Genomic DNA, 10,718 nt, shown 5'->3' with positions numbered 1-10,718 from the left:
TACACTTTCAAAATAACAGAAAACAAAAAAAATGGCGTCTGCAACAGTTTGGGCACCCTGCAGAGTTAATATCTTGTACTGCCCCCTTTGGCAAGTATCACAGCTTGTAAACACTTTTTGTAGCCAGCCAAGAGTCTTTCAATTCTTGTTTGAGGTATCTTTGCCCATTCTTCCTTACAAAAGTCTTCCAGTTCTTTGAGATTTCTGGGCTGTCTGTCACGCACTGCTCTTTTAAGGTCTATCCATAGATTTTCAATTATGTTGAGGTCAGGAGATTGTGAAGGCCATGGCAAAACATTCAGTTTACGCCTCTTAATGTAATCCCCCGTGGATTTCGAGGTGTGTTTAGGATCATTATCCATTTGTAGAAGCCATCCTCTCTTTAACTTCAGCTTTTTCACAGATGGCATCAAGTTACCATCCAAAATTTGCTGAAATTTTATTGAATCCATTTTTCCTTCTACTCGTGAGATATTCCCTGTGCCACTGGCTGCAACACAACCCCAAAGCATGATTGATCCAACCCCATGCTTAACAGTTGGACAGAGGTTCTTTTCATTAAATTCTGTGCCCCTTCTTCTCCAAACGTACCTTTGCTCATTCCGGCCAAAAAGTTTAATTTTAACCTCATCGGTCCACAGAACTTGTTTCCAAAATGCATCAGGCTTGTCTATATGTTCATTTGCAAAGTTCAAACAATGATTTTTGTGGTGAGGACGTAGAAGGTTTTATTCTGATGACTCTTCCATGAAGACCATATTTGTACAAGTATCTCTTTATAGTGGAATAGTGTACCACAACTCCAGTGTCTGCCAGATCTTTCTGGAGGGATCCTGCAGTCAAACATGGGTTTTGAATTGTTTTTCTCACAATCCTGCGAGCTGTTCTGTCTGATATTTTTCTTGGTCTTCCAGATCTTGCTTTAACTTCCATTGTTCCTGATGACTGCCATTTCTTAATTACATTCCGAACAGAGGATAATGACATCTGAAAATGCTTTGCTTTCTCCAGCTTTGTGAGCGTCAAGTATTTTCAGTTTCAGTTTTCTAGACAACTGCTTAGAAGAACCCATGGTGCTGATTGTTGGGGCAAGGTCAGATGAGTCTGGGCATTTAAAACCTTTGAGATTGACATCACCTGGTCTTCCCAGACGATGATTGAGAACAATCCATGACACTGGCAGGTCTCAGCTTGGCAAAGGGGGCAGTGCATGCTATAAATTCTGCAGGGTGTCCAAACTTTTGCAGACGCCATTTTTTTGTTTTCTGTTATTTTGAAAGTGTAAATGATGGAAATAAAATCTAACTTTTGTTGACATATTATAAAAATGTCTAATCTGTAATTTGATGCCTTTTGGAGATTTTTCCATCTTTCCTTGGCTTCTTTATGCACATTAATACAAATTTTTAGCTGGGGTGCCCAAACTTTCAATCCCCACTGTACCTAGAATATGTGCAATAGAGAAAAAAAAAGTCATGGGGGATAATTGCATTATTATAGTAGTAGTATTCTCGGAATAGGAACTATAGATGGAGTAGAAAAATGCAGAATCAAGGCTGAGTGGGGTGGGGAGGTATGGGATATGGGGTAAGGAGGGAGATGAAAGGGAGAGGGGTAAAACGTTACCAAGATTAATGTTAATATTTTGATATAATGCCAGACAAATCAGAGTATGTTATTTTGTCTGTTTTATTAGCTTTTGTATACATAAAATGGTAATTTGTAAATTAATAATAAAATATTTAAATAATAAAAAAATAATAATTTCCACTAATCAGAGAATTGTCTTTAGGTTTCATAGCCTCTTGACCAGGGTTGCCCAAACTTTTGCCTTTCCTGGGCCACATTGGAAGAAGAGGAATTGTCTTGGGTTACACATAAAATAAACAATAAGGATAGTTATTGGGCAGAAAAAAATCGGGCAGATCACAAGTCACTGATCAATGATATAGATAATGTACCTATCTGAAGAATAAAATGTAATTTTTTTGGATTATTTTTTGTTATAAGGCTCCATGTACACTGCAGCTGATAAACTCACATTCAGGAGCTGTTGTGTGTTTTTTTTCAGCAGCCCCTGAACTTACCCTAATGTTTTCCTATGTGTAGGGGCGTATTTACCACAAGAGCATTTGCCTAGGGCGGCATTTTTCAGGGGGGCAGCGGCGCTCCCCGGATGAAGGGATGGAAGAAGGGACACATGTGGCATGGGGACCAGGTGAGATCTGAGAGAGGTTGTGGGCTGCTTGATGGTGTATAGAGAGCCCGACTCTCATTCCGGATGATGTCCAGAGCTGTGAAGGTGTGTGCATTTCTCTCTCTCGCCTTGGGGGGGAGGGAGGTGTTGGTGGAAGGTTTTTTTTCAGGGGGGTGGGCTGGGGTGTTGTTGGTCAATGTCAGGCTCTCTCCGTAGGGGGGCGCCCGATTTTTGTTTCGCCTGGGGCAGCACAAAACCTAAATACACCACTGCCTATATGTTCATGTACACATAGTTGTTTACAGGCAGTTGAATATTCAGGTTTTTTTTGAACACACCAAACTTGCGTTCAGGAGTAGATTTTATCAGCGTTTCAACTTGTAAGCAACTTTTTCCATGAAATCCCTTAACAATTATTTTACAGGGTAGGTTGCCAGGTCTTTTGCCAACCCCTACCATGCAGGAGATCCCACATGGCCTTCGATGAAACTAGGAAAATTCAGACAGGAGTCAATTAACCTACCAGCGTGTCTTTGGAGTGTGGGAGGAAATTGGAGTACCTGCAGGAAACCCACGCAGGCACGGGGAGAACATACAAGCTCTATGCAGGAGGTGCCATGAGTTGGGAATCAAACCCATGACCCAATGACTGCAAGGCAGAAGTGCTAACCACTAAGCCACTGTGCCGCCCCTTGCACTCCATAGTTGAAGGTAAATCTAAAGGAAATTGGACAGACAATTGTATAGTTTATGGCCAGCCTTAGCTTAGATTCTGTGACTTTACTTCTGGGGTCAAGATGGAAGAGTTTTAAATGAGCGCATAGGGGGAATTACCAGCATGCTTTAAGTGAATCAAAAACCCGAGCATCTTGTGCTTGAAAGGTTCTTGCTAAGTCATATTTTTTTTTCCACAAGTAAATTAGCCTTTTTTTCCTCAAAATGGATCCCTAAAGAAAATGAATCGTTCAAACTAAACATAAAAAGGCAACAAAGAAACTACTGAAGCTCACCACAGTTGACTGAAGTTTCAAATTTCTCCTTCAAACGTCCCATAAAACGATTACATTCCCCTTCAGGAACCGCTCTGTTAGTATGTGTGGGTTTTGGGTGGCAATTTTCCTGTGAAATCTGCTCCACACCTGAAAACGTTTTATCTTGTCGTATTTTCTTTTGCATTTAAACAGCAGCATTAGCCTTGCAAGCACATGTCTGGACGTATTTAACAACGCAATACAAAAGACAACATAGCAGATTCCATAGGCACCACTCAGGCTCCTTTCACATCTGAGCGTAGCATTTTTCGTGCATATTTTACTGTGATTTTTGTGCGTTTTTGCATGTTTTCATACAGCGTTTTTCAGCTTTGCCGTTTTTTAATTAGCCAATATAGAAAAATATCATCTGTTGCATCATTTGTTGCTAGGTTTTTTTGCTTCAGCTTTTCCATCAGCTTTTTTTTTCTTTTTTTATTATTATAATTAATTTAATTTTTTATTATTATTAAATTATTAATTATTTTATACATTTATTATTATTATTTTTTGTTAGAGTAATAATAATAATCCTTTAGATTGTAAGCTCCACGATCCGGGCCCTCCTATTCCTTCTGTACTGAAATGTATTGTAATTGTACTGTCTCCCTTATATTGTAAAGCGCTGCGCAAACTGTTGGCACTATATAAATCCTGTATAATAATAAATTAAAAAATAAATGTTAAATAAATACACAAGTCAAGAAAAATAATCATAAATAAGTGCTATGTAATAATAAATAAATAATAATTAACCCTTAACCCCCTAACCCTTAAAAATATATTAAATTATTATTATTATTATTATTACTAATAATAATAAACACCTAAACCCAAACAAAAAATACAACAATAATAATAATAATAATAAATACAAATACACACATAAATACAAATACTCATAAATATTTGTAATAATAAATTAATAATAATTAACCTATAACCCCCTAAATCCTAAAAAAGTAAAAAACAACAACAACCGAACAACCAACCAAACAAACAAAAACAACAACCAACCAACCAACCAATCAAACAACAACCAACCAAACAAAAACAACAACAACAACCAAACAAACAACCAAACAAACAAAAACAACCAACCAAACAAACCAACAACAGCCAAACAAACAAATAAACAACAAGAACAACAATAGCAGCCCTAACCCTTTTTTAAGGTTATGGATTAATTATTATTTATGTTATATTTATTTATTCATATATATTTACTATTTTTTTTTTAAACATATTTTCATTTGAGCAGAAAATCAAGCAAAACGCGAGTTAAAACACGCACAAACGCGCCAATTGCGTGTTTCTATTCTTTTTTATGAGAATAAAAACACCAAAAATGTGCAAATCTGCCCAATCTGAGCTACAAAAGTAGGTCCAAAACTTTTTTGAGCTTCAGGCGTTCTGCTTCAGGCAACATGGAGTGGAAATGTGAACCATCTCCATAGAGTAATATTGATTTCTTGCCCCTGAGCGTTTTGGAGTTTCGCGCTCCAAAACGCTCAGGTGTGAATGGGGACTCAAAAAATACTATTCGTGCACTTCCAGAATTTTAAAGGTGTCCAAACAAGGAGACGGTATTTCTGGTTGGTTGCTATTGGGTGACATTATACGTATATGGACAACATCAGATCAGAAGAATTACAGATTCTAAAGATTTGTCTAAAACAAGGATCTCCAAACTTTATAGTACTTGGGCCACATCTTGTATTTTATATTTTACCCCCCCCGCCCTTACATCAAGATACCCATCAGAGTACCCCATTCACATCAGGTCCTCACCAGAGTGCCCCCTGACCTCTCAGGGTCTTCATCAAAGTGCCCCATTTACATGAAGCCCTAATCAGAGTGCCCCCCTACCTCAGGGTCTTCATGAGAGTGCCCCATTCACACGAGGTCTTCATCAAAGTACCCCCTTACCTCAGGGTCTTCATTGGAGTGCTCCATTTACACCAGGTTCTCATCAGAGCCCCCCTTTACTTCAGGGTCACCAACAGAGTACCCCCTTACACTAGGGGCCTGAGGGGAGTCCCCTTTAACATTATATGGCTTACAACGTAACTGTAGAAGCAGAATAGTTGTTGGGAGGAGGAACAGATCTGGATGGAGGATGTTCCTAGCGGTCCTTACATCCAACGATGGGGATGATGTCAACACAACAGGAGAGAACCTGTGTTGGAGACTGAGGGGGGTAGGGGAAATGAGTGGAGTGAAGACTACAGTATAGGTAGCCTCTGCTGACCTGAATTCTCACAAACACCACTGATCCTAGCTGTGAGCCAGCTATAACCTTTTAGTGGGTTGAATGTGTCACCAGGGCCATAGTTTTGAGACCCCTGGTCTAGAATATTTGAATCTGGGATTGTCAGAAGAAAAATATATTTGAAATATATTTTAAAAATATTCTTCCCAAATATATTCACATATATTTGAAATACTACACTTGTGGCCGTATTTAATATATTTAAAAAAATTATTATTTATATATATATATATATATATATATATATATATATATATATATATACTGCATAAATACTGCATGTTGAAATGCGTTTATATTTTTTAAATATATTCTTCAGATTTTTTTTCTTTTTTTTAACATATAACAAAAGTCATTTTAACATATATTTTTACATATATTTGTAAATGCATTCCACAAACGTAGATTAAATGTATTTTTAAAGACATACAGTATATTTGAAAATGTATTTTTAAAAATATTTTTCATATGTTTTGTAATAAAAACACATTTCAACATTTTCAACATACAATATATATATATATATATATATATAGATATATATATATATATTTTTAAATATACTGAATACAGCCAAAATTGTAGTATTTCAAATACACGTCAATATATGTGGGAAGAATAGAAGAATATTTTTTAAATATATTTCAAATATACTTTTCTTCCATGTGGGATTGCTTTTTTTAACATATAAAAAAGTCAGTTTAACATATATTTTTACATATATTTGTAAAGGCATTCCGAAAATGTAGATTAAATGTATTTTTAAAAACATACAGTATATTTGAAAATGTATTTTTTAAAAATATTTTTTCATATATTTTGTAATAAAAACACATTTCAACATACAGTGTATATACAGTCAGGTCCATAAATATTGGGACATCAACACAATTCTAACATTTTTGGCTCTATACACCACCACAATGGATTTGAAATGAAACAAACAAGATGTGCTTTAACTGCACACTGTCAGCTTTAATTTGAGGGTATTTTTATTGTAATTGGGATAATGAGGGAATAACACACACCTGGCCATGGAACAGCTGAGAAGCCAATTGTCCCATTACTTTTGGTCCCTTAACAAGTGGGAGGCACATGTGTAAACTGTTGTAATTCCTACACTGTTCACCTGATTTGGATGTAAATACCCTCAAATTAAAGCAGACAGTCTGCAGTTAAAGCACATCTTGTTTGTTTGATTTCAAATCTATTGTGGTGGTGTATAGAGCCAAAAATGTTAGAATTGTTTCGATGTCCCAATATTTATGGACTGACTGTATATACATTTATTGAAATATATTTTGAAATATATTGAATATGGACAAAATTGTAGTATTTCAAACACGTCAATATATTTGGGAAGAATATTTTTTAAATATATTTCAAATATATTTTTCTTCCATGTGGGTTTGCTTGAAACAGCAGATACAGGGATTTCTGCAAAACCAATAGGCTGTGACCAAGAGTGATGGGATTGCCAGTGGTTGCATACAGCCAACCACATTTGTTGACTGCCAGTAGCATTATTCCATGTCCAGTGTAACATGAGGTTTCCAGAACGACACCATCTGTACTAGTTCTGTACACCCAGCACTATACTGCTAGAACAGATGGTAGTATAAATATTCAAACAAAACCTTGAAGGCCAACGTGGAAAAGGGTTCCATGTGAACAGAAGTTAAAAATGGAACTTTCTGGCTTGGGGGATAAAGACAGTTGAAAGGGTCGTGCCATACCTGCAGCACTTCCATGTTTACAATACCACAGAATTATGGGAAAGAACACGGTCATCCTTCATGGTTCATCAGCTTTATCCTCCTTCAGGATAGTTGAGGCAGTGACTAATTCCTTGATGATGTAATAAACCTGAATAGTGATATATAATGTTTTTATGAGCAGGGACATCAAAGGACATACAGTGAAGGAAATAAGTATTTGATCCCCGGCTGATTTTGAATATTTGCCCACTCACAAAGAAATGATCGGTCTAAAAATCGAATGGTAGGTGTATTGTAACACTGAGAGACAGAATAGCTCATGATCATTGACACTCCACGAGGTGAGATCTTGCACGGTGCACAAGATCTAGGGAGACTGACCGTTGTTTTGTGTTTCTTCCATTTGCGAATGATTGCACCAACTGTTGTCACCTTCTCACCAAGCTGCTTGGCGATAGTTTGGTAGCCCAGTCCAGCCTTGTGTAGGTCTACAATCTTGTCCCTGACATCCTTGGACAGCTCTTTGGTCTTTACCATGGTGGAGAGTTTGGAATCTGATGGTTTGATTACTCCTGTGGACAGGTGTCTTTTATACAGGTAACAAAATGAGATTAGCAGCACTCCCTTTAAGAGACTGCTTCTAATCTCAGCTTGTTACCTGTATGAAAGACACCTGGTTGCCAGAAATCCTACTGAATGATAGGGGATCAAATACTTATTTCCCTCATGAACATGCAGATCAGTCATCATTTGTTAGACATGCATTTCTTTAGAATTTTTTGTTGCTATTCTGTCTCTCAGTGTTACAATACATTCAATTTTTAGACTGATCATTTCTTTGTGAGTGGGCAAGCATTCAACATCAGTAGGGGATCAAATACTTATTTCCTTCACTGTATACATATTATATTCAATACAATATTCAATATAAAATAAAATAATATACACCTTTGAACTTTCCACTTCTTAATAAGTGATTTAACAGTACTGATTGGCATATTCAAGGCTTTGGACATCTTTTTATGTCCTTTCCCATCTTTATAAATTTCCATTACCTTGTTATGCAGGACTTTTGACAGTTCTTTTCTGATCCCCATGGCTCAGTATCTAGTCTAGTCAGTGCTTCCACGTAAGAGCTAACAAACTCATTGACTATTTATACACTGACACTAATTGCAATTTAAAAAGCCACAGATGTGGGATATTAACCTCTAATTGGCATTTGAACCTGTGTGTGTGTCACCTTGTGTGTCTGTACCAAGGCCAAACATTCCAGGGGAGGGAAACTTTTGATCCGGGCCATTTGGGTGATTTCTGTTATCATTATGATTTAAAAAGGAGCCAAACAACTATGTGATAATAAATAGCTTCATATGATCATCATCCTTCAATAAAGGAGCATTTTTTTGGCACGATCAGTCATATTTTCAATATCAATGCCAAAATTTCACAATTTCTGCCAGGGTATGCAAACGTTTGAGAACAACTGTATAAAACTGTGTGACATAAGGTGGTGACTACAATATCTATAAATGGTACATGAAAAAGGGAAACAAAGTGATACAAATGTAAGTGCAAACCTACCATGGTTTGATTTGTGTACAGTTTCATGAATTGTGCTCAAAGTTCTCAAACTTGGTGGTGAATTCCTTTGACATCTATGAAGGGAAGGAAATCTTTTTATTCAATTCTGGCTTTTTGTGGGGCTAAGAAGCAGGCTATTGTCAAACAAAAGCAGGAATGGACTGGGCCGGAGGGCAGGAGGTCAATTCCCCCCTTTGCCGCTCTTATACCCTGTAAAAAGGCCACAAGACCGCACTGTTTCCAACGCAGAACTGCCTAAAGGAGGAGTAAAAAGTCCCTGTCAGTGTCCTACCGAGTGAGGACACTGGATGGTGTACACCGTGTCCGAGCAAAGGCCTGCTCCGTGCCCCACCAGAGGCTATCTTCCCCAGGCCAGCCCAAACCATGTCACCCCTGCAGCCTCCAGCTGCCCCCTGCTGAGCCAGTTTGGGAACCCTGGGTCAGTGAGCAAAGAGTACCTGGAGCTTCAGCCTGGGATGGGGGTCAGAAGGAGGCAGGGAAGAAGGAGAACAGAGAGGGGACACGTCGCTGCACCTTGGGCCCCTGGTTTGTGTTTGCCCCTTGGGCCAAAAGTTGCAAGTCAGCCCCTGAACAAAAGGTGGGAACTGCCGTAGGAGTACTAATGACAATATAAAAATAAAAAAAAAAAGTTAGCACTCCACCACTTTATCAATACATTAATACAGGCGCATTCGGGACCCTACAGGTTGACCCCCTTTGAAAGTCAATGTAGACATAGACCCCATGCTCCGGGTTTAATCTCTCCTGTCTATTCCTCCATTATTTCTTATAGAACACCTCCGGTCCGTTCTTATCATCAGAGCTGGCAGTCGGAACTAGGGGGCACTCTGGATCAGCAGGATTGGCGGACCATGACCCAAGCATTATCTAAATGTTCTAGGAATGTTATCATTCTGGAAAATGCCTATAAGGTTCTTTATAGATGGTATTACACGCTTGCTCATCTGGCTCGTTTTATCCCCACATATTCCTCAACTTGCTTTCGGGGTTGTCAACAAGTGGGCACCATGGTTCATATTTGGTGGACATGCCCCAAGGTTTGCAGACTGTGGATCTGAGTTTATGCCCTTCTCCCCCCTTTCGGGGTTGTCAACAAGTGGGCACCATGGTTCATATTTGGTGGACATGCCCCAAGGTTTGCAGACTGTGGATCAGAGTTTATGCCCTTCTCCCCCCTTTCGGGGTTGTCAACAAGTGGGCACCATGGTTCATATTTGGTGGACATGCCCCAAGGTTTGCAGACTGTGGATCAGAGTTTATGCCCTCCTCTGCACTATGTTTCACACAAACATTAAGTGCAAACAGTATGAAGCGCCTTTATTCAAACCATTAGTGGGCCTACTTCATCCCGAACGGCAGCTAGCTTCACACCTATTTATGGCCACCAAGCTGACGATCGCGAGGGCTTGGACGTCTCCCCTCCTCAGCTTCGAGGCTGTCAAAAACTTAAACTTTATAATGGTTAACGAAAAGCTGACGGCTATACTGTTAAACACCCATACAAAGTTCCTGCAGACCTGGCGTCCCTGGCTTAATATAGCCCAACCGTCGAGATTTGACCAGTCCCTCTTGTCGATATAAAATTTATATATTAGTTTATTTCTCTTTTTTTGTTCTTTTTTTTTTTCCGCCGTAGTCCCCGGACCCCCCCCCCTTTTTTTTTGTCTTCCTCTTCGCTCCTCTCTTTCATTCTGATTTACGCTATTTGTGCTGATTGTGCTTTCTGCTTTGAGTGCTGTACCAGCAATACTATCTCAATATGCTGGACTCCATCGAGAGCCCTGCGTGTGGTGTATCTATTTCCTTTCCCATTTCTCCCACCTTCTGTATGCTGATATAGTGATAACTTTTCTTTTAGTTTCTTATTTCATTGATTTCTAAATGTCTACCATTAT

Source organism: Staurois parvus, unplaced genomic scaffold, assembly GCF_062004578.1.
Source record: "Staurois parvus isolate SC_StPar_1 unplaced genomic scaffold, SC_StPar_1.0 ptg000180l, whole genome shotgun sequence".
NCBI lineage: Eukaryota > Metazoa > Chordata > Amphibia > Anura > Ranidae > Staurois > Staurois parvus.
Note: the sequence above shows the minus strand (reverse complement) of the source record.